Source organism: Gigantopelta aegis, chromosome 6 (assembly GCF_016097555.1).
Source record: "Gigantopelta aegis isolate Gae_Host chromosome 6, Gae_host_genome, whole genome shotgun sequence".
NCBI lineage: Eukaryota > Metazoa > Mollusca > Gastropoda > Neomphalida > Peltospiridae > Gigantopelta > Gigantopelta aegis.
Genome location: NC_054704.1, coordinates 14,192,583 through 14,218,775, shown reverse-complemented (window position 1 = coordinate 14,218,775; position 26,193 = coordinate 14,192,583). Strand labels below are relative to the sequence as shown.

Genomic DNA, 26,193 nt, shown 5'->3' with positions numbered 1-26,193 from the left:
AGTAAACATTCAACAACTTGTGTTACAAATTAACTCAGGTGACAATTCAACAATGACTGACGAGTAATTGATTAGCATTGTTATCCGACCACCACCTACATGTCACCTACAAACTGGCCTGCCATATCCAACCCAGATCTTCAGGTTATTGCTATCTCAAGTGGGGTTCATTCTCGCTTTTTGCCATAATTACCCAACTTTATGGGTAATTTCTGTTACATACTTGAATACATACTTGAGTACATGTGTCAACAAATGAGCACCCCTAGACCTTCCAAATTTGACTCCAACTGTTAACAGAAAAGATAAGCTCTCCATACAATGATTGTAACAACACTTTGTTAAGTGTCTTGACTTCCACATGGGGCCCAGTGGGTGACAATGTCAGACTGTAAGCTACTCTGTTTCACTGGTATTTCCTTTCAGCCAGTGGATTATCCTGGTCTCTACCTATATAGATATACCTCTGGCAGGGGGGCTTCTCACAGGCAACAGTAGATATACAAGTGGATTCCAGATTGTTACAGAACTGAATGCAATCGCACGGAAGATCTCGCTATCTGTCAACTCAAATCCAGTAATAATACATCTGGTAAAGCATATTTCCTTGGGTGTATAATAGCAAGATTCTGAAATAGCCACAAATATGGGCCAAGATATTCTAACAATTAGGGTGGTCTCCACAAGTAAATGTATAATATACAACTAGTTAGAGATCATTTTAAAGCATTTCCCCCCCCCATAATTATTATAGGCATACAGGACAGCATATACCACAGCATTTCAAAGGGAATCACTTAAACCACAGGTCAACATTTTACCACTGACTTACAGCCTAGCTCTTCAATCTTAGTAAATGCTATAAACCCCTTAAACACTGAAAATTTAACCATGGCAAAAAGGGCAATGTATTTTAATTTCACTACTTTGTGCTCTGTGCATATAAAAGATCCATTAAGAAAAAAATGTAGCAGGTTTCCTCTGATGACTATGAGTCAGAAATACCAAATGTTTGACATCCAATAGTGGATGATTAATTAATCAATTTGCTCTAGTGGTGTTGTTATCCAAAACAAACTTCTTTTTCATTTTAAAATGAAAAGATAGTGAAGTGCAGATTACAAAATGATATACATTTATATCTTTCAGAATTCTGATGGAAATAAGATGAGATTATTTTGGAGATATTAATGTCAGAAGAGTATATAAATAGCTTCAAAATTAGGAATACTTTTAAACAAGTATTCCTTCATTTGTCTGTCTGCCCCATCTTCCATCTAATAAAATATTCTAATAAAGACAGGAGATAGTAATGAGATCAAACCCTAATCCACTTTAATAACAATTGCCAGTTATATATATAGCCACCTCTAGACCGACCAATTCATAGCTATTTTCAGTATCTGGAGGATCAAAAAGTACTTGAAAACAGCAGTTTTACTTGTGTTTTTCTTCTCCTTTTAGCTGGGTATGTAGTGTGCAAATAAACGAACACTGAGACACACTAGGTATGCGCTTGACACGCCTAATCTCCACAATAATAACACTGTCTGTGGATGCAGGTAAGCTGTCACATCACGATATTGGAGCTCTTCCCAAACACTGTACAACATCTACCTACGTTTACCTGGGTGTCACCAGGGCACCGAGTGCTGGATTTGATGGGATAGTGAATGTAAGGGATGTTCCAGAACAGGGGGGGTGGGACGAGTGAGAGATTTGATGGGAGAGTGCATGTAAGGGATGTTCCAGAACAGGGGGGTGGGACGAGTGAGAGATTTGATGGGAGAGTGCATGTAAGAGATGTTCCAGAACATGGGGTAGAGCGAGTGAGAGATTTGATGGGAGAGTGCATGGTAGGGATGTTCCAGAAATGGGGGTGGGGCGAGGGAGAGATTTGATGGGAGAGTGCATGTAAGGGATGTTCCAGAACAGGGGGGTGGGACGAGTGAGAGATTTGATGGGAGAGTGCATGTAAGAGATGTTCCAGAACATGGGGTAGAGCGAGTGAGAGATTTGATGGGAGAGTGCATGGTAGGGATGTTCCAGAAATGGGGGTGGGGCGAGGGAGAGATTTGATGGGAGAGTGCATGTAAGGGATGTTCCAGAACTGGGGGTGGGGCGAGGGAGAGATTTGATGGGAGAGTGCATGGTAGGGATGTTCCAGAACTGGGGGTGGGGCGAGGGAGATGTCATAATTAATTATTTTATGCCTGGTGTTTGCTAGATTCCCTCCCCATGCATACTTGGGTTAAATGAAATTCATTGGTGGATGAGTATATGAACAAACTGTCCCCACCCCCTCCCAGTATGATAGATTCTGGAACATCCCTAATTCAGATGTATGTATCCGGTTCTCAGGTACCAGATCCCAACCAGAGTTAATATCAGTTCAAGTGGAAGGTATAAAGTTAAAGCACCACTGGAGCACATTGATTTATTAATAACGGACTACTGGATGTCAAACATTTGGTAATTTTCACATATAGTCTTAGAAAGGAAACCCACATTTTTCAATAGTAGCAAGGGGTCTTTTATATGCACCACCCTACAGACAGGACAGCACTGGCTGGAATGAGACATAAACAGTGCAATGGGCCCATCGACGGGGATCAATCCTAGACACCTCACATAACCCAGACAACTAAGATATGTGTCCAGAAAAGTATGCTTGAACCTTAGTTGGCACTATGCATGATATATATATATATATATATATATATATACACGCACACACACAAACACACACACATACATAAACGAAGTCCCGAGTTACACTTACACATTGTTTGCTGAATGGTTAGGTAGAACTAGTCGATGGGTCGAACACTTTCTCGAGCAACAACAGGGTTCAAGCCAATGGGATTCAACTGTGTGTGTGTGCGCACGCGCGCGCGTGTGTGTATATATATATATATATATATACATATATATATATGTTTCCTTTCTATTATATGAAATGAGATGGGTGTTGCCAGGGCATCGATAACATCAAGTATCTATACAAATTGAGCTTTTGTAGTCCAGTAAAACTAAAATACAACCCACACCCAGGAAAAGGTGGTCCAGTTTGCACTAAATGAAAGGGAGAAGGTGAGAAATATGCTGTGACGGAGCACCGCTATCTCAGGTGCTCACTGCTGGATTTAAAACACAATGAAGGGCATGACTAGATTTAAATAGCCCGGATAAACAAGTAATTAGCGATCTCTCATGCACTAAGCTTTAACAACCAAACGCAGGTCTGATCCAATCCAATATACTGCTTATTAGGAGAGGAAAGGAATGTTTTAAATTATGGTTATTTGGTGTCCAATTTATATTTTTGACACTTGGCCTGCATTCAGTCAGACCAAGCAGAATTTGTTAAAACATTGTTAGATGGTTTATGTGCTTTACATTAGGAATTAATTAAATAGTTTGTTAAAGTTAATGTTGCTTGCTGTCTTTGAATGTAGGGCTGGTATAGACAAAGGCACTGGTTGGAATGGGGGGAAAAACAATCGATTAAGGATGATCTATCTGGTGAGTACTGCCAATGAGCAAAACCCCCACCATAATATTTAATACAGGAATCTAGATATTTTAAAATGTTTTTCAATTTGAAGCAATGGATCTATTAGATGCCTTTTCCTACAGACAGGACATAGAAGGTACCACTGCTTTTAATACATCTGTGAAACACTGGTTGAGACAGTAAAAAACCCTCGAAGTTCATGAAGGGTGGTCGATCCTACGACCCACTTATCTCAAGGGAACTCATATGACTTAGATAGATTTCTCCACCCTTGATCAACATTCAAGAGAATACTAAATAACAAGTAAAGTAAGAGTTTGTTTTTGTTTAATAACACCACTAGAGCACATTGATCCATTAATCATCAGCTGCTGCATGTTAAACATTTCCTAATTCTGACACGTAGTATTCAGAGGAAACCTGCTGCATTTTCCCACTATCAAGAAGGCATCTTTTATATCCACTTTTCCATAGAGGACAGCACATACTATGGTCTTTGATATACCAGTTGTGGGGCAAGACTGGGACAGGAAAAAAAAAAAAAACCAGTCAGAAAATGTATCCACTGAAAACTTTGATTCCATGGCCCAAGCACCTGAGATGAGCACTCCACCGACTGAGATTAATAGAATTAGTCACCGTTGTGAGGTATAGATACGACAATTCAAACCAGAGGGACAAAATGGTTTTTGTCCCGAGGGGTGGAACTGCCTTATCTATACCTCACAACGGTGATTGATTCTTTTTCTTGCCCATTTAATTACAGTAACAAAACATTAATTATGTAAGCTACGTACAGTTTGTTTATTGTTGAATGATCAGTTTGTTTATTGTTGAATGATTCGTAAACATTTCATGTACAAACAATGAAACTCTTTTAATCATATGCTGAAAAATATAGTCCAACGTATGCAATGACATAAAAATGCAACTTAACAATAAATATAAAGTTGAAAATATTAATTTGTTTAAATGTTTTTTAAACAATGATACAACGTGAAATGGCAAACAGAATTTTAAAAACCATGAGTTATGACGTCAATCGTCGTAAAACATGACGTCACGCGTATGCAGAAATTGTCTAGCCTTCGGGTCAGATAAGACTTATCTAGCCTTCGGGTCAGACAGATTTTTATAGCACCTGCAAAAGCTGGATAACCCTGTCCAGTGGGCAAGAAAGATAGATCCTGCCTTATAACAAGAGTAATACCATGGTGGACATCAACTGAAACTCTCAGTAGATACAGGGTGAGCACTACACCGACTGTGAGAAAGATAGATCCTGCCTTATAACAAGAGTAATACCATGGTGGACATCAACTGAAACTCTCAGTAGATATAGGGTGAGCATTACACTGAGTGAGATATATAGATCCTGCCTTATAACAAGAGTAATACCATGGTGGACATCAACTGAAACTCTCAGTAGATACAGGGTGAGCATTACACTGAGTGAGATATATAGATCCTGCCTTATAACAAGAGTAATACCATGGTGGACATCAACTGAAACTCTCAGTAGATATAGGGTGAGCATTACACTGAGTGAGATATATAGATCCTGCCTTATAACAAGAGTAATACCATGGTGGACATCAACTGAAACTCTCAGTAGATATAGGGTGAGCATTACACTGAGTGAGATATATAGATCCTGCCTTATAACAAGAGTAATACCATGGTGGACATCAACTGAAACTCTCAGTAGATACAGGGTGAGCATTACACTGAGTGAGATATATAGATCCTGCCTTATAACAAGAGTAATACCATGGTGGACATCAACTGAAACTCTCAGTAGATACAGGGTGAGCATTACACTGAGTGAGATATATAGATCCTGCCTTATAACAAGAGTAATACCATGGTGGACATCAACTGAAACTCTCAGTAGATACAGGGTGAGCATTACACTGAGTGAGATATATAGATCCTGCCTTATAACAAGAGTAATACCATGGTGGACATCAACTGAAACTCTCAGTAGATACAGGGTGAGCACTACACCGACTGTGAGATAGACTCAGTAGATACAGGGTGAGCATTACACTGAGTGAGATATATAGATCCTGCCTTATAACAAGAGTAATACCATGGTGGACATCAACTGAAACTCTCAGTAGATACAGGGTGAGCACTACACCGACTGTGAGATAGACTCAGTAGATACAGGGTGAGCATTACACTGAGTGAGATATATAGATCCTGCCTTATAACAAGAGTAATACCATGGTGGACATCAACTGAAACTCTCAGTAGATACAGGGTGAGCATTACACTGAGTGAGATAGATAGATCCTGCCTTATAACAAGAGTAATACCATGGTGGACATCAACTGAAACTCTCAGTAGATACAGGGTGAGCATTACACTGAGTGAGATATATAGATCCTGCCTTATAACAAGAGTAATACCATGGTGGACATCAACTGAAACTCTCAGTAGATACAGGGTGAGCACTACACCGACTGTGAGATAGACTCAGTAGATACAGGGTGAGCATTACACTGAGTGAGATATATAGATCCTGCCTTATAACAAGAGTAATACCATGGTGGACATCAACTGAAACTCTCAGTAGATACAGGGTGAGCATTACACTGAGTGAGATATATAGATCCTGCCTTATAACAAGAGTAATACCATGGTGGACATCAACTGAAACTCTCAGTAGATACAGGGTGAGCATTACACTGAGTGAGATAGATAGATCCTGCCTTATAACAAGAGTAATACCATGGTGGACATCAAATGAAACTCTCAGTAGATACAGGGTGAGCATTACACTGAGTGAGATAGATAGATCCTGCCTTATAACAAGAGTAATACCATGGTGGACATCAAATGAAACTCTCAGTAGATACAGGGTGAGCATTACACTGAGTGAGATAGATAGATCCTGCCTTATAACAAGAGTAATACCATGGTGGACATCAACTGAAACTCTCAGTAGATACAGGGTGAGCATTACACTGAGTGAGATAGATAGATCCTGCCTTATAACAAGAGTAATACCATGGTGGACATCAAATGAAACTCTCAGTAGATACAGGGTGAGCATTACACTGAGTGAGATAGATAGATCCTGCCTTATAACAAGAGTAATACCATGGTGGACATCAAATGAAACTCTCAGTAGATACAGGGTGAGCACTACACTGACTGTGAGATAGACTCAGTAGATACAGGGTGAGCATTACACTGAGTGAGATATATAGATCCTGCCTTATAACAAGAGTAATACCATGGTGGACATCAACTGAAACTCTCAGTAGATACAGGGTGAGCATTACACTGAGTGAGATATATAGATCCTGCCTTATAACAAGAGTAATACCATGGTGGACATCAACTGAAACTCTCAGTAGATACAGGGTGAGCATTACACTGAGTGAGATAGACTCAGTAGATACAGGGTGAGCATTACACTGAGTGAGATATATAGATCCTGCCTTATAACAAGAGTAATACCATGGTGGACATCAACTGAAACTCTCAGTAGATACAGGGTGAGCATTACACTGAGTGAGATATATAGATCCTGCCTTATAACAAGAGTAATACCATGGTGGACATCAACTGAAACTCTCAGTAGATACAGGGTGAGCATTACACTGAGTGAGATAGATAGATCCTGCCTTATAACAAGAGTAATACCATGGTGGACATCAACTGAAACTCTCAGTAGATACAGGGTGAGCATTACACTGAGTGAGATAGATAGATCCTGCCTTATAACAAGAGTAATACCATGGTGGACATCAAATGAAACTCTCAGTAGATACAGGGTGAGCATTACACTGAGTGAGATAGATAGATCCTGCCTTATAACAAGAGTAATACCATGGTGGACATCAAATGAAACTCTCAGTAGGTACAGGGTGAGCACTACACTGACTGTGAGATAGACTCAGTAGATACAGGGTGAGCACTACACCTACTGTGAGATAGACTCAGTAGATACAGGGTGAACATTACACTGAGTGAGATAGATAGATCCTGCCTTATAACAAGAGTAATACCATGGCGGACATCAAATGAAACTCTCAGTAGAAACAGGGTGAGCACTACACCGACTGTGAGATAGACTCAGTAGATACAGGGTGAGCACTACACCGACTGTGAGATAGATAGATCCCACCTTATAACAAGAGCAATACCATGGTGAACATCAAATGAAACTCTCAGTAGATACAGGGTGAGCACTACACCGACTGTGAGATAGACTCAGTAGATACAGGGTGAGCACTACACCGACTGTGAGATAGATAGATCCCACCTTATAACAAGAGCAATACCATGGTGGACATCAAATGAAACTCTCAGTAGATACAGGGTGAGCACTACACCGACTGTGAGATAGACTCAGTAGATACAGGGTGAGCACTACACCGACTGTGAGATAGATAGATCCCACCTTATAACAAGAGTAATACCATGGCGGACATCAACTGAAACTCTCAGTAGATACAGGGTGAGCACTACACTGACTGTGAGATAGACTCAGTAGATACAGGGTGAGCACTACACCGACTGTGAGATAGACTCAGTAGATACAGGGTGAACACTACACCGACTGTGAGATAGATAGATAGATCCCACCTTATAACAAGAGTAATACCATGGCGGACATCAACTGAAACTCTCAGTAGATACAGCGTGAGCACTACACCTTGCTCACTCTGTCTTCCCCTCTTTATCAGTAATTAGATATAGTGTTATTACTAATCTGTAGGGCTGCTGACCAGGCGTGGGCCCAGTGCAGACTGACAACACCAGGTTCCTGAGTACAGCGTCCGCGAAATGATCAACACACACATTATGCCAAGTCACTACACTCTGTGGGGTGCCCACTACACTACACTAGTCGTACAACTAAGTAACTTTCATACCAGATAACCCTGCAATTGGAATAATCTCGGTAGCGGGTACTCCTTTCAGCTGCAGCAGAGGTGGATAGGTGTAGAATGCATATTGTGTTGGGGCGGAATGGTTGAATGAGCCAGGGGATCAGACTCGACAGAGGGAAAAAACACTCGGGTACAGAAACTGAAAAAAGATTAGCTCTGCTTAAGAGGTGATGTGGGTACAAACATATCATTAAGATTCATAGAGTATAACATGTTATAATAAACTCAAGTCAAATACTCTCTACGCTGACACAAGGGGTCAAGAAAAAAAGATTTGTCTGAGAATCTATGGCATGTTGTAAAACAAAATTTTGAGCACTTCATTTTAAATTAGTCGAATCAGTATATAAATACCACTGGAGGGCTCCATAAATGCCACATTAAGGCCCCTATAAAATATGGTCTTTTATAACTGATGGTAACTATACTCATTAAAATATGTAACTTCATGGAGCATTTTCATTTTTATTTAACTTTTACATTTTTTCCATGCTTCCAACCATGCTGTCCCAGGCACACGTCTTATCTGTCTGGGTTTTCTGTCCAGGACAGGAGTTTATAGCTGCATGGTACTTATCAAACCCACTCGAAGAACCCATGCTCCGATTTTGTTATTCTGTCACAACCCGTGCTTCATTATTAGTACATCAAAGGCATGTGTTGCCCTGTCTGTGGAAAAGATCCATTCCTGCTAATGGTAAACATATAGCAGGTTTCCTATAAGACTATATGTCAGAATTATCAAATGTTTTGACGTTCAGCTCTGATGATTAATTAATTAATGTGATCTAGTGGTATTATTAAACAAAACAAACATCAACTTTTACTCCTCTGCATTCAGCCATTAATGGTACAGCGTTCGTTTGATGCGCGGTCGTTCTAGGATCGATCCCTGTTGGTGGACCCATTGGGCTATTTCTCGTTCCAGCCAGTGCTCCATAACTGGTGTAACAAAGGCTGCCGTATATACTGTCGTCTGTGGGATGGTGCATATAAAAGATCCCTTGCTGTTAATCAAAAAGAGTAGGCCATGAAGTAGTGATAGCGGGTTTCCTCTCTCAATATCTGTGTGGTCCTTAACCATATGTCTGACGCCATATAACTGTAAACAAAAATGTGTTGTGTGTCGTTAAATAAAACATTTGTGTTTTTTTTCAATCATTAAAACTCACTCCGGTGGGCAGTTTCCAACAGAAACAAGTTTGAGGGTAAAGAGTTTCACTATTGTATCTAGACTTTTTTCCCTTGTGATGACAGAAAAGCATCTCCTCTACTTTTGATGACAGTTGTTGCATACTTACTGATAAATAAATGATGATCATTTGAAGACTGTGTTTCACTGTTTCATGTCACCGACTCATTTCAAAATATACAGAACTAATTTTAATAACACCTTAACCTTTGTAAAAGCCATGACACTTTTGAGAGTAAAGATTAATAAAATTTGTATATAATATTATAACTACCGACATAATTTATACCAACCAAGAACAATTGCTAATTGCTTTAATTCTGCAAATTTTTATCCTTTTTTTGTCATTCACCCCCATTTTATCTACCTACTAAAAACATTACTGAAATTACATGATATTTACATGTGATTTTGAAGGATGAATAATGAAAGAATGAATAATTATGAACAGATATTTAATGACGACCCCAAGAATGAAGAGACAAACAGGCTATTGTATATCAGTCAATACAATGAAATTTTCACTTTAAAATGTGTTATCTTCACTGATTGACTGATAACACTTTTATTTCACTGATATTTTAAGATATTTCACTAAATGTTATATAATAAATATATATATATATATATATATATATAGTTTTGGGTGGAGCAACCAGTGAAATTTGTATGAACCCAGCAAACAGTCCATTTCACACATGGCACTGGCAGTAATTTCAATACGACACCTCGTTTTCCTTTTAAACATCACACAGATTACACAAACATATTTTGGGTAGGTATTATCGTACCTTCATAAAGCGACATATTCAGCTACAAAATAAGTCTTCTGTGTCGTAAATTGTAGTGCACACAACAAACAGCTGGGATTGGCGATTATACATAGACTGCTGCCACGTGCCATCAAAAAGCTGATAAACTCATAAATAGACCCGACACAATGGGCCATTGAAAGGGTAGCTAATGGTTGAGTGGTTATGTATACCCAGGGAGCAGGCCAGCTGTCGGCCTGTCAGTGTTTTCTCACAGATAATTGCATGGCTGGCCACCCTGCGCGAAGGTGTTTCGGTATAATTAGTTGGGCCGTACAATGGGACGTAGATTGTGTGTAGACCTACAAGGACAGAAAGTAGCAGATCGTTTGCAGAGTCATTACCCCTGCCTTTCAGTCTCATTCGTTTTCAATCTCTGTAACAATCATTAGATGTAGTTCAAAAACATATCTGTACATGTACAATTGGAAAATAAAAGAAATCTAAAAAAAAACATTACAATTTTATTACTTCTTAGTAACAAAACACACAAAACATGTTCAGCTTCAATGGGTTTATAAAAATACATGTCTATTTTAGTTCCACACTTGCCAGTACAAATGCATCAGACGTTAAAATATCATAATAAGCCTGTTATTGATAGGTTGAAGATGAAATCAGCTTTTTGTGTGTGTGTTTGTGTGTGTGTGTGTGTGTACAACTTCCTCAAAAATTGTTCCATGGATACAACTAGAAACATATTTTTAAATCCACGTTTAAAAGTACACATAAAACATTTTATAAGAAACCTTAAAATAAAAATGATAACTCAGGTTAAAAGACAAATAAATATAACTAATAAAAGATAAACAAACCCTAAATGTATTGTTCTGCACAAATCCTGAAAAAGGTGCAGAACTCGGTGTCGTGTGTGTGATGTATGTAGTGTGTGCATGTGCATAGGTGTGTGTGTGTGTATGTGTGTACGTGTACGAGTAGTGTGTGTGTGTGGTGTTTGTGTGTAGTGTGTGTGCCTGTGTGTAGTGTGTGTGCCTGTGTGTACATGTGTGTGTGTGTGTGTGTGTGTGTGTGTGTGTGTGTGTGTGTGTGTGTGTGTGTGTGAATTATAAAAAAGTATGATTGCATGAAGGCCAAAATTCTTACAGCAGTGTCATAGGAGTATTATTCAACTTTTCAGTGATGTGATTTGATACAGACATTGGAACGATATAACCAATCTGGACTAACTTACCATGATGGATAAACATGTTAGCTAGCAGTCGAAAGGATGCAGTGATCAGATGGTCAAAGGAGGCAAACTTCACTGCCAAAAGTATCCTTGCATATGAAGTGCCTTTGACAAAACTTCAAAATAAGGATGACTGAATGTCTGTAAGAATATAAGAAGAAAATATTAGATATATATTTATTATCAAATGTCAAGGAAAGATATGATTACATGTATAACTGTTGTTGAATTTCACATGCATTTGTCTTAGGGATTTTTGGCCCACATATAACAAGCATTCTTAGAGTACTGCGAAAGTAATACATGTCCCCAAGTGGTCCCCAACACATTTTTGTTCGGAAAACACATTTTTGTATCTCCTAAGTTCAAGGACCGTAACTCTGTCAAAATTGAGTAAATTGACATGAAAGTCAAACTTGATCTGTAACAGAACATGATAAAGCTACACAAACTTTCAGCTCAGTATCATGAAACACTGAAATAAAAAAGTCCAGAAAATAAATATTTGAATCTCCTAAGTTCAAGGGCCATAACTCTGTGAAAAATTAGTTACTCATTATAAAAGTCACATGTAATCTGTAACAGTACTTGATAAAGCTATACAAAATTCTAGTTCCATAGCTCAAGGTATTGTGAAAAAACCATCCTGAAAGCACTGTATAGGACAAATAGGTGGACAGAATGACGGACAGATGGACAAACAGACAGACAGAAGGATGGAGATGAAACCTATAGTCCCTTCTGGTTGGACTGGTAGGAGTCTGATAAAAAACTAAATCTTCTGATCAATTGAGTGATTGTCATACACCGGTTGTATAATAATTAAGCAAGCACCAATGGGTACCAGTGTATTACAAGAAGAAGACACTTTTTATCTTCCACATTACTGTCCACTAAAATAAAACCCTTTTTTCACATCATTTTAAGATTATCAGCAATGAATGTATGACATATAATAAAATTCTTTATGGCAGCTTGTTGAAAAGGTTGGAAAAAGAGAGTTCAAGTCATTACATATATCACGGTTGATTGAGGCTATTTCAACCTCTATTTAAACACAAAAATAAACCTTCATTTAAATGCAATTCTACGACAAAACCAAATGTATTCCATTTTTCCATTTTAATGGTTAATACCATTAAACAAAGTCATAAAGTAATGTTGCTGGGTTTTTTAAAGAGTGTTTTTAAAATTGCAAATTACATTTGGATAAAAAGAAGTCTCCACAATTTAGTGAAGAAACAAAAAATCAATACACAAATAATATATTCGGTTTTCATTAATCTTGAAAGTGATAAGAAACGATGAATAAAACCATTGATTAAGGCAGAATACAACGGCATCAGTTTTAACGTGCATATCACCGACAACCTGATCTGATGTCAGGGCTCAGGTGTAGTGGAGAGAGCCATTACTCAGACTAATTCAGGTGCAAACAAGCCAGGTAGTAAGAGATTGCCTCTCTGATATTGCAGGCAAACATGCAAGGAACTACTCTGTTTAGGAGGAAGAAACAAGGCGCGGGGCCTGGCAGGCCGCTCGTCGAAGATTAATCAACATTTATTGACGATTTGCTCGCGTATAGCTCACCGCCGATGATTATTACTGCAAGGTGACTGATGCAGATTATTAAGACCTGCCCAAGGTCACAAACCAACAACGCTGAACTGACCAATGACATTGATTGGTCAATTACTCGACAATTACCTGACATGTCAAATTGTTCTTTAACAACTCGATAACAGATACCAAGTGTTTAGATGTAATTTGTGCTAGAGGCTAAATTAAGGACTAATTTTTTTTTTTAAATAGCTGATTTTGTTATATATAGCAGGGAACATTTTTTTTTCAAAATCTTGATTAGCAATATTTCTAGTCAATTGAAAATTGATTAGCAGCTACAGTTTAATGTTTTAAAATTGTGTAGTGACCTTTGAAACTTGTATAGCAAATCATGATGCGATACTGAACAAAATGTTCCCTGTATAGGTACTGATGTGGTTAAAATGTTTTGTTTAGGAGCAAATAACATTTCTTAAAGCATATGCTGAAAAACAAGCATGGTTGATTGTGGTGTATGTTTATAATTTTATTATTCAAAAATGAATTAAGAGGGCACAAATGACATTTTCTTTAACAAATCAATTGCCATTATTAAGGTGACTTTTAAATATCAGACAAAATGTGTCATGAAGACTCGTGGCAGAGAAATAAAAAAATATTTGGAGGCAAAAGTATTTTAGATATTATTTAAAGCAACACACTCTCAGTACCCCATGACTGGTATATCAAAAGCTGTGGTACGTGTTGTTCTGTCTTTGTGAAAATTTTATTGATGGAAAAATTTAGGTTTCCTCTGAAGACTAAACTTACAAATTTCTTTTGTTTAACGACACCACTAGAAAACATTAATTTATTAATCATTGACTATTGGATGTCAAACATTTGGTAATTTTCACATATAGTCTCAGAGAAGAAACCCGCAACATTTTTCCCATTAGTAGCAAGGGATCTTTTACAGACAGGACAGAACAGTCTTTGATATATCAGTTGTGGTGAAAAAGGGTGGAACAAGAAATAACCTAATGAGCCCACCGACAGGGATTGATACCAGACTGCTAACACTTTACCAGTGGGCTATGTCCCCCCCCCCCCCCCCCCAATTGAAGACTATGAATCAAAATTACCAAATGCTCTAGTGGTGTCAAGGGGCGGGATGTAATCTAGTGGTAAAGTGCACGGTCGGTCTACGATTGATCCCCATTGGTGGGCCCATTGAGCTATTTCTTGTTCCAGCCAGTGCACCACGACTGGTATATCAAAGGCCACGGTGTGTGCTATCCTGTCTGGAAACGTGCATATAAAAGATCCATTGCTGCATTAGAAACAAATGTAGCGGGTTTCCTCTGATGATTACGAGTCAGAATTACCAAATGTTTGACTTCCAATAGCCGATGATTAATAAATCAATGTGCTGTAGTGGTGTTGTTAAACAAAACACACAAACTAGTGGTGTCAAATTAGCTATACAAGTCTTCTCTTCTAGCACAGGTTGCAAATGTCTAGTCAACAAACTAGTGGTGTCAAATTAGCTATACAAGTCTTCTCTTCTAGCACAGGTTGCAAATGTCTAGTCAACAAACTAGTGGTGTCAAATTAGCTATACAAGTCTTCTCTTCCAGCATAGGTTGCAAATGTCTAGTCAACAAACTAAGCAATTGGAAATTTCCTTTTTCTAAATGGATATCCGTGACAGCACTAACAGCATGTGTAAAATCCTGCTTTTATGTCAACTGCAGATGCCATGACACATCTATCAAGTTTGACACTCTGTGGCCACGAGAACATTTGTCATGTGTTTTAATTTAGCAATACAATTCACGGCTGACTCATTAATCAAGATCAAACTAGGCATTCATTCTGCAAGTCTGGGATGGGGTACGTCATAAGATCAGCTGCCCTCAACAGACCCAGGTTCTTCCATCTCAGTCACAGAGAGAAAGAAAAGTTTTATTTAATGACACATGAACTCATGTTAAAAGTTACAGCACATATTGTTAAAGACCACACAAATAATGAGAGAGGAAACTTGCTGCTGACACGCCATGGGCTACTCTTTTGGATTAGCAGAAATATATATATATTTTTAATATGCCATCCCATAGACAGGACAGTACATACCACAACCTTTGTTAAACCAGTTTTTGTACACTGGCTAAGAATGCGAAATAGCCCAAGGGGGCCCACTAACAGGGATCAATCCTAGATAGATTGTGGATCCGTCGAGTCCTTTACCACTGGGCTATGTACTGTCCCTTCCCAACCGGTACTATTCAGTTTTCAAGGCTATAATGTGTACTGTGATGTTTATGGATAATGACATATACAAGATCCCTTACTGATGTTTGGTAGGATTAGCTTAAATATGGCAGCAGCAAGCTTCTTTTTCCTAAACATCTCTCCTTCTTCCACACCCCCCCCCCCCCATCCCTTTCTTAAACCTTTCTTTCCTTTTAGAATCTATATAGTAACTCATAATTTAGGTAAAAAAATTCTTCAAAGAAAACAAAATAATGTCTTTTGTTAACTAATATACAGCCTGTGTGTTATATCTAATAGACTATACTGCGTACCATATGTCACATGATCGGTAAGTGCTTGTCATGCACTGCTTGTTGACATATGGCCCAAGTGACAATCTAGCACGACAAACAGGTAAATTTATCTCAAAAGTAAACAAATTAAGGCAGGTGGTGCAGAGAACAGCTGCTGTGAAGGATATCCTGGTCACCTGAAGGATTTCTAGTAACCCCCAGGTCACTAGCAAACAGTAACAGCCTCCTCGTAATAAGTACATACATTGATCTACATTGTACTTATCTACCTGTTCACCCATGTTCATTGTTACAAGTTCAACACAAGTATATTACATGTGCTCTTCACACAGTAATCACTAACTAGATATAAAGTTTGTTTTGTTTAACAACACCACTAGAGCACAATGATTTATTAATCAATGGTTACTGGATGTCAAACATTTCTTTAATGTAACAGTTACAAGAAACCCACATTTTTTCTATTAACAGCACGGGATATTGTATATGAATGTTCCCATACAGGACAGCACATACCATGGTCTTTGATATATCAGTAGTCAAACCTCAATGACCTACGGTCAATTTGTACATTGTGTGATTAAATAAATAAATTGATGGACAGACAGATGGATGGTAGATGAATGGTTTCATAAATGGTTGGGTACACACACACACACACTTTTCTCCAGACTTATGTACATCAAAATATTTAGAACTGTGAAAACTGGATGTACTTTGGATTTACTATACATAAATATAATACGTAATGATACATTTTAGTTTTAAGCATCAATTTATGAAGAATAGAATCTTATGTCTGTTAATTTAATGTTTAAAGATTCCCCAGCAAAAAACTCCAAACAAACATTGGTTATCGGATGACATGGCCAATGAAGTAGGATATAAATATCATAATAAAAACAAGACTTAAATACTACATAAAAACTCTCCATACAGTAAACATAAAAAAGCTTGTCTTCACTAAACCAGAGATAAATTCAGCCAGCCGGGTACCCTAACATTTGCTAGACTGATTTTCATGCTGCACATTAAAATAAATTTCCACCTCAAGAATCTGTAAAGAAAATTTTCAAAATGTTTAACGAAAAACGGCTGGCTGAACATAGTCCAGGTGTCAGCCCAAGGGAGGCAACCCCTCCTTCCACCTGTATGCAGAGTCCAGCGTCAATAAAAGCACGGTGGACACCAGATGTCGCTCACCTGCTGGTCAGGAATGTCGTCCTTATAAAACATGTTTATCTCGGCAGCACATTAAATTATTTTATACCTCAATTCAAACACGTAATTGCCGACACGTGCCACTTAAGTGTTTTATAGTGGTCTGCTTCACAGCTATTGATAAATTAGATTTACATGTATCTGAACTGTATCACCTTTTGTCAGTTTCATAACACGGTCATCTGACCAATAGGTATCACACGTCATCTGACTGACCAAAAGGTATCACAATCAAAATTAGAAAGCAGGGATGTATTAAATAAAAGATTGAAAAGTATATGTCACTATATGTGTGTATGAAAATGTTTATATGCAAAAACATCATAATTATGAAAGGTACATGCAAGTGATATTTCAAAAATCATCACTTAGGTACTAAATTCAAATTTGTTTTAAATGTTTAATAATTCCTCGTAACTAGTTAACTTTATTTTATTGGTGATGGGTGGTGGTGACTTAAAACTCTTGACTTAAGACAGCTGCAGGATCATTTACATTTTTTGCTAAAATATCCTTGGGACATAAATATAGATCTATTTCAAAATTGCAATATGCAACAAGTTCTTAAGTTTGAGCTCTGAATACCAATAACCATACATTTTTAGATAATAAAATAAAATATAATGGCTAATGGTGGCACACTATTTTAGATCAATCAAAAGAATTTTAATAATTTCCAATGCCACTATAGGTACAAGCAAAATGAAACATTAATTTTATAATACCTGTATTTTTTATTCCGTAATCTTTGATAGAAATGAGTAATTGGAACATAACTCTGACGTAATTAATTATTGAACAGAACATTCATGTAAAGTGAACAAACACATGACAGTTACTTGACTTGGTCACGTTACCTGTATAGCACTGACTACCAATGGATGATTCACCAATAACAATTAAGGCGAGCAGCCACCTACAGAAGAACAAGTCAGGTGGCTGTTTTAGACAGTTCATTAGATGCATGGCTTAAAACAGGTTTCAGTATACATGCTTTAATGGTGATGTACAAATTCTGATTTTCACATGACTATTTCTTAAATGGTTTTTTAAAAGACATTGTTGCCTATTACATATTATTTATTGCATTTTAATATCAATACTTTGAACTGTATTTTATAAAATGTACGGTCGTAATTGGCAAATGCTGTTTTCCAAATGTCAGACTGTAACTTGTAATAAAAGTAGTCTCCTGGGTGGTGTAGTTAGTGGACCACCTCTCAGCAGTCAATTATTCAGTCAGTGTTATTTCAGATTACCCAATGACACTGACTAATTACCTATCCCGACTGCTGCAACACTTCAACATTGAGCTGGACTAATCAAATCAGGGAGGTTTATCACACGCACAGCAGCTGTCCAGGTCCCACCTTTGAAAGCAGCAAGCGTAAAGACCTTTCACTAACACCCATATATACAACACCCCTTTTTGGATGACAAGCGAAGATTTAGTGGGGGAGAGACACAAGCCTGTTTGTTCAATAGTCTGTGTCGCACGACTGGCGGCATTCCCGGCACACGCTTCAATAAAACTCAAAATTTTTGTACAGTCAGCAGTGGCCTTATACCACCTGGCTAAGTTCCCATTTGAATCACCAATCGCTTCTCACCTCGCTGATCCAGTTTGAAAAAACAGGAAAGAAAAAAAGGATGTGTTCTTTGCTCAAGATATCCCAAATTCACACACACTGCTAAAGATTTGTATTTTACCAAAATCAATGATCTCTTGTTTTTTGTTGTTAAAAAAGTAAATGTTACACGGTGCTTTAAAACACATTTCTGTCAGTTTTGCTTGACACAGCAATGTTTTTTTATGTATTCAGAACAAGACAATAAAATCCGGTTTTAAACTATATGTTCTGTCAAAAATAAAATTCATGAATAGAATATTAAGACTCTTCTTGGATGTTGTCGGATATTTTGTCAACTGTACAAACAGTGTTAAGAAAACAAGATCACAGGACATAATAAAGAATTTACAATCTCGGTCCAGCTGTTGATGTTTTAATACAGATTAGTTTGTTTGTATTCAACATATTCCTCAAAGAAAAATCAATCATTATGAACAACTGTAATACTCAATGTATCAAGGCAGTGTTAAAATTGTGTATTTTTCTAAGTTTAGGCCAGAACTATTTAAAAATATTAATCTTAAATACTGGTACTGTCAATGAAGGTCCATTCTGAAAATAAACTTGAGTGTTATCAAAATGTAAAAATTAATTTTAATGAAACATTACTTAAAAGTGACAATGAATGAATGAATGTTTAACAACACCCCAGCATAAAAAGACAATGGCTATTGGGTGTTAAATAATGGTAACACGAGAAAAACAAAAACAATTGCATAATTCAATATAGTTGATTTCTGATAGTCCATTTCAATGTTTATATATATGGTTTATAAACATGATGGCAGTGAACAGATTTTTATATCTCTTATGTTCAAGGGTCATAACTCTGTCAAAAATGTTTAAATGCCATGAAAGAAACTTGATTTATAACTGTACATGAAAAAGTTATACAAATAATTTTAGCTCAAATCTTGAGCCATTGCTGAAAAGAGGTCCAGGAAACTATATATGGGACAGATGGATGAACCGAGGAATGAACAGGACAAAACCTATAGTTCCCTCCAGTTGAACCGGTAGGGGATTAATAGGTATTTACAACAGTCAAACTGACAAACAACATGTAAGAAATCCAAGCTGGATCGCATTTTAGCAGTTTTTATAAATAATGAAAAAAAAAAAAAAAAATCTACCATGTGCAAGTTTTTGTTTATCACCAGTTAGCTAAAGTATTGTGACACTAGCAAATAAATACCAATATGTCTACTGGCCCTTTAATACTATTTATTGGGTGTATTTTATAATGTCTACTGGCTCTTTATTACTATTTATTGGGTGTATTTTATAATGTCTACTGGCTCTTCATTACTGTTGTTGAGTATATTTTATAATGTCTACTGGCTCTTTATTACTGTTGTTGAGTATATTTTATAATGTCTACTGGCTCTTTATTACTGTTGTTGAGTATATTTTATAACGTCTACTGGCTCTTTATTACTGTTGTTGAGTATATTTTATAATGTCTACTGGCTCTTTATTACTGTTGTTGAGGATATTTTATAATGTCTACTGGCTCTTTATTACTATTTATTGGGTGTATTTTATAATGTCTACTGGCTCTTTATACTATTTATTGGGTGTATTTTATAATGTCTACTGGCTCTTTATTACTATTTATTGGGTGTATTTTATAATGTCTACTGGCTCTTTATTACTGTTGTTGAGTATATTTTATAGTGTCTACTGGCTCTTTATTACTATTTATTGGGTGTATATTTATAATGTCTACTGGCTCTTTATTACTGTTGTTGAGTATATTTTATAATGTCTACTGGCTCTTTATTACTGTTGTTGAGTATATTTTATAATGTCTACTGGCTCTTTATTACTATTTATTGGGTATATTTTATAATGTCTACTGGCTCTTTATTACTGTTGTTGAGTATATTTTATAATGTCTACTGGCTCTTTATTACTGTTGTTGAGTATATTTTATAACGTCTACTGGCTCTTTATTACTGTTGTTGAGTATATTTTATAATGTCTACTGGCTCTTTATTACTATTTATTGGGTATATTTTATAATGTCTACTGGCTCTTTATTACTGTTGTTGAGTATATTTTATAATGTCTACTGGCTCTTTATTACTGTTGTTGAGTATATTTTATAATGTCTACTGGCTCTTTATTACTGTTGTTGAGTATATTTTATAACGTCTACTGGCTCTTTATTACTGTTGTTGAGTATATTTTATAATGTCTACTGGCTCTTTATTACTGTTGTTGAGTATATTTTATAATGTCTACTGGCTCTTTATTACTATTTATTGGGTGTATTTTATAATGTCTACTGGCTCTTTAATACTATTTATTGGGTGTATTTTATAATGTCTACTGGCTCTTTATTACTATTTATTGGGTGTATTTTATAATGTCTACTGGCTCTTTATTACTGTTGTTGAGTATATTTTATAGTGTCTACTGGCTCTTTATTACTATTTATTGGGTGTATTTTATAATGTCTACTGGCTCTTTATTACTGTTGTTGAGTATATTTTATAATGTCTACTGGCTCTTTATTACTGTTGTTGAGTATATTTTATAATGTCTACTGGCTCTTTATTACTATTTATTGGGTGTATTTTATAATGTCTACTGGCTCTTTATTACTGTTGTTGAGTATATTTTATAATGTCTACTGGCTCTTTATTACTGTTGTTGAGTATATTTTATAACGTCTACTGGCTCTTTATTACTGTTGTTGAGTATATTTTATAATGTCTACTGGCTCTTTATTACTATTTATTGGGTATATTTTATAATGTCTACTGGCTCTTTATTACTGTTGTTGAGTATATTTTATAATGTCTACTGGCTCTTTATTACTATTTATTGGGTGTATTTTATAATGTCTACTGGCTCTTTATTACTGTTGTTGAGTATATTTTATAACGTCTACTGGCTCTTTATTACTGTTGTTGAGTATATTTTATAATGTCTACTGGCTCTTTATTACTATTTATTGGGTATATTTTATAATGTCTACTGGCTCTTTATTACTGTTGTTGAGTATATTTTATAATGTCTACTGGCTCTTTATTACTATTTATTGGGTGTATTTTATAATGTCTACTGGCTCTTTATTACTGTTGTTGAGTATATTTTATAATGTCTACTGGCTCTTTATTACTGTTGTTGAGTATATTTTATAATGTCTACTGGCTCTTTATTACTGTTGTTGAGTATATTTTATAATGTCTACTGGCTCTTTATTACTGTTGTTGAGTATATTTGATAGTGTCTACTGGCTCTTTATTACTATTTATTGGGTGTATTTTATAATGTCTACTGGCTCTTTATTACTGTTGTTGAGTATATTTTATAATGTCTACTGGCTCTTTATTACTGTTGTTGAGTATATTTTATAATGTCTACTGGCTCTTTATTACAGTTGTTGAGTATATTTTATAGTGTCTACTGGCTCTTTATTACTATTTATTGGGTGTATTTTATAATGTCTACTGGCTCTTTATTACTGTTGTTGAGTATATTTTATAATGTCTACTGGCTCTTTATTACTATTTATTGGGTGTATTTTATAATGTCTACTGGCTCTTTATTACTGTTGTTGAGTATATTTTATAATGTCTACTGGCTCTTTATTACTATTTATTGGGTGTATTTTATAATGTCTACTGGCTCTTTATTACTGTTGTTGAGTATATTTTATAATGTCTACTGGCTCTTTATTACTATTTATTGGGTGTATTTTATAATGTCTACTGGCTCTTTATTACTGTTGTTGAGTATATTTTATAATGTCTACTGGCTCTTTATTACTGTTGTTGAGTATATTTTATAATGTCTACTGGCTCTTTATTACTGTTGTTGAGTATATTTTATAACGTCTACTGGCTCTTTATTACTGTTGTTGAGTATATTTTATAATGTCTACTGGCTCTTTATTACTGTTGTTGAGTATATTTTATAATGTCTACTGGCTCTTTATTACAGTTGTTGAGTATATTTTATAGTGTCTACTGGCTCTTTATTACTATTTATTGGGTGTATTTTATAATGTCTACTGGCTCTTTATTACTGTTGTTGAGTATATTTTATAATGTCTACTGGCTCTTTATTACTATTTATTGGGTGTATTTTATAATGTCTACTGGCTCTTTAATACTATTTATTGGGTGTATTTTATAATGTCTACTGGCTCTTTATTACTGTTGTTGAGTATATTTTATAATGTCTACTGGCTCTTTATTACTGTTGTTGAGTATATTTTATAATGTCTACTGGCTCTTCATTACTGTTGTTGAGTATATTTTATAACGTCTACTGGCTCTTTATTACTGTTGTTGAGTATATTTTATAATGTCTACTGGCTCTTTATTACTGTTGTTGAGTATATTTTATAATGTCTACTGGCTCTTCATTACTGTTGTTGAGTATATTTTATAATGTCTACTGGCTCTTTATTACTGTTGTTGAGTATATTTGATAGTGTCTACTGGCTCTTTATTACTATTTATTGGGTGTATTTTATAATGTCTACTGGCTCTTTATTACTGTTGTTGAGTATATTTTATAATGTCTACTGGCTCTTTATTACTGTTGTTGAGTATATTTTATAATGTCTACTGGCTCTTTATTACAGTTGTTGAGTATATTTTATAGTGTCTACTGGCTCTTTATTACTATTTATTGGGTGTATTTTATAATGTCTACTGGCTCTTTATTACTGTTGTTGAGTATATTTTATAATGTCTACTGGCTCTTTATTACTGTTGTTGAGTATATTTTATAATGTCTACTGGCTCTTTATTACTGTTGTTGAGTATATTTTATAATGTCTACTGGCTCTTTATTACTATTTATTGGGTGTATTTTATAATGTCTACTGGATCTTTATTACTATTTATTGGGTATATTTTATAATGTCTACTGGCTCTTTATTACTATTTATTGGGTATATTTTATAATGTCTACTGGCTCTTTATTACTGTTGTTGAGTATATTTTATAATGTCTACTGGCTCTTTATTACTATTTATTGGGTGTATTTTATGTCTACTGGCTCTTTATTACTGTTGTTGAGTATATTTTATGTCTACTGGCTCTTTATTACTGTTGTTGAGTATATTTTATGTCTACTGGCTCTTTATTACTGTTGTTGAGTATATTTTATGTCTACTGGCTCTTTATTACTGTTGTTGAGTATATTTTATAATGTCTACTGGCTCTTTATTACTATTTATTGGGTGTATTTTATGTCTACTGGCTCTTTATTACTGTTGTTGAGTATATTTTATGTCTACTGGCTCTTTATTACTGTTGTTGAGTATATTTTATGTCTACTGGCTCTTTATTACTGTTGTTGAGTATATTTTATGTCTACTGGCTCTTCATTACTGTTGTTGAGTATATTTTATAATGTCTACTGGCTCTTTATTACTGTTGTTGAGTATATTTTATGTCTACTGGCTCTTTATTACTGTTGTTGAGTATATTTTATGTCTACTGGCTCTTTATTACTGTTGTTGAGTATATTTTATGTCTACTGGCTCTTTATTACTGTTGTTGAGTATATTTTATGTCTACTGGCTCTTTATTACTGTTGTTGAGTATATTTTATAATGTCTACTGGCTCTTCATTACTGTTGTTGAGTATATTTTATAATGTCTACTGGCTCTTTATTACTATTTATTGGGTATATTTTATAATGTCTACTGGCTCTTTATTACTATTTATTGGGTATATTTTATAATGTCTACTGGCTCTTCATTACTGCCGAGTATATTTTATAATATCTACTGGCTCTTTATTACTGTTGTTGAGTATATTTTATAATGTCTACTGGCTCTTTATTACTGTTGTTGAGTATATTTTATAATGTCTACTGGCTCTTTATTACTATTTATTGGGTATATTTTATAATGTCTACTGGCTCTTTATTACTATTTATTGGGTATATTTTATAATGTCTACTGGCTCTTTATTACTGTTGTTGAGTATATTTTATAATGTCTACTGGCTCTTTATTACTATTTATTGGGTGTATTTTATGTCTACTGGCTCTTTATTACTGTTGTTGAGTATATTTTATGTCTACTGGCTCTTTATTACTGTTGTTGAGTATATTTTATAATGTCTACTGGCTCTTTATTACTGTTGTTGAGTATATTTTATAATGTCTACTGGCTCTTTATTACTGTTGTTGAGTATATTTTATAATGTCTACTGGCTCTTCATTACTGTTGTTGAGTATATTTTATGTCTACTGGCTCTTTATTACTGTTGTTGAGTATATTTTATGTCTACTGGCTCTTTATTACTATTTATTGGGTATATTTTATAATGTCTACTGGCTCTTTATTACTATTTATTGGGTATATTTTATAATGTCTACTGGCTCTTTATTACTGTTGTTGAGTATATTTTATAATGTCTACTGGCTCTTTATTACTATTTATTGGGTGTATTTTATGTCTACTGGCTCTTTATTACTGTTGTTGAGTATATTTTAATGTCTACTGGCTCTTTATTACTGTTGTTGAGTATATTTTATAATGTCTACTGGCTCTTCATTACTGTTGTTGAGTATATTTTATAATGTCTACTGGCTCTTTATTACTGTTGTTGAGTATATTTTATAATGTCTACTGGCTCTTTATTACTGTTGTTGAGTATATTTTATAATGTCTACTGGCTCTTTATTACTGTTGTTGAGTATATTTTATAATGTCTACTGGCTCTTCATTACTGTTGTTGAGTATATTTTATGTCTACTGGCTCTTTATTACTGTTGTTGAGTATATTTTATAATGTCTACTGGCTCTTTATTACTATTTATTGGGTATATTTTATAATGTCTACTGGCTCTTTATTACTGTTGTTGAGTATATTTTATAATGTCTACTGGCTCTTTATTACTATTTATTGGGTATATTTTATAATGTCTACTGGCTCTTCATTACTGCCGAGTATATTTTATAATGTCTACTGGCTCTTTATTACTATTTATTGGGTATATTTTATAATGTCTACTGGCTCTTCATTACTGCCGAGTATATTTTATAATGTCTACTGGCTCTTTATTACTGTTGTTGAGTATATTTTATAATGTCTACTGGCTCTTTATTACTGTTGTTGAGTATATTTTATAATGTCTACTGGCTCTTTATTACTATTTATTGGGTGTATTTTATGTCTACTGGCTCTTTATTACTGTTGTTGAGTATATTTTATAATGTCTACTGGCTCTTTATTACTGTTGTTGAGTATATTTTATAATGTCTACTGGCTCTTTATTACTGTTGTTGAGTATATTTTATGTGTGATTGATCTCGATGGATAGAATTTTTTTCCATCCCAACCAGTGTCTCAGAACTGATACAAAAGCCACAGTATATAGTCCTCTCTATGGGAAAGTGCAAATAAAAGACCTCTTGCTGCGTCTTGGAAGGGGTAGGCTATGTGACAGTGTAGATGACTTCTTTTCCTTTCCTTTACCTAAAATATGGATTTTCCCCTCAACATGAATTTGTACAATAAAACTCCATATTACAAACTCCATATTACAAACAACAGAGTATAATAATTTTATATAATTTATTAAAAATGCCAGGTGTATCCCATCACACTTCTTTCAGTGAAGCTA

The 26,193-nt window shown here is 35.3% G+C and overlaps 1 long non-coding RNA gene across 1 annotated transcript in view; it reads right to left on the bottom strand.

The window, feature by feature from the left end:
• LOC121376079 overlaps nt 1-26,193 on the bottom strand; it is a 77,281-nt gene that overhangs the window by 9,862 nt on the left and 41,226 nt on the right. Inside the window, exon 2 of the long non-coding RNA XR_005958399.1 lies at nt 11,624-11,761. This is a non-coding gene — a long non-coding RNA (uncharacterized LOC121376079). The remainder of the gene's footprint in view (nt 1-11,623; nt 11,762-26,193) is intronic.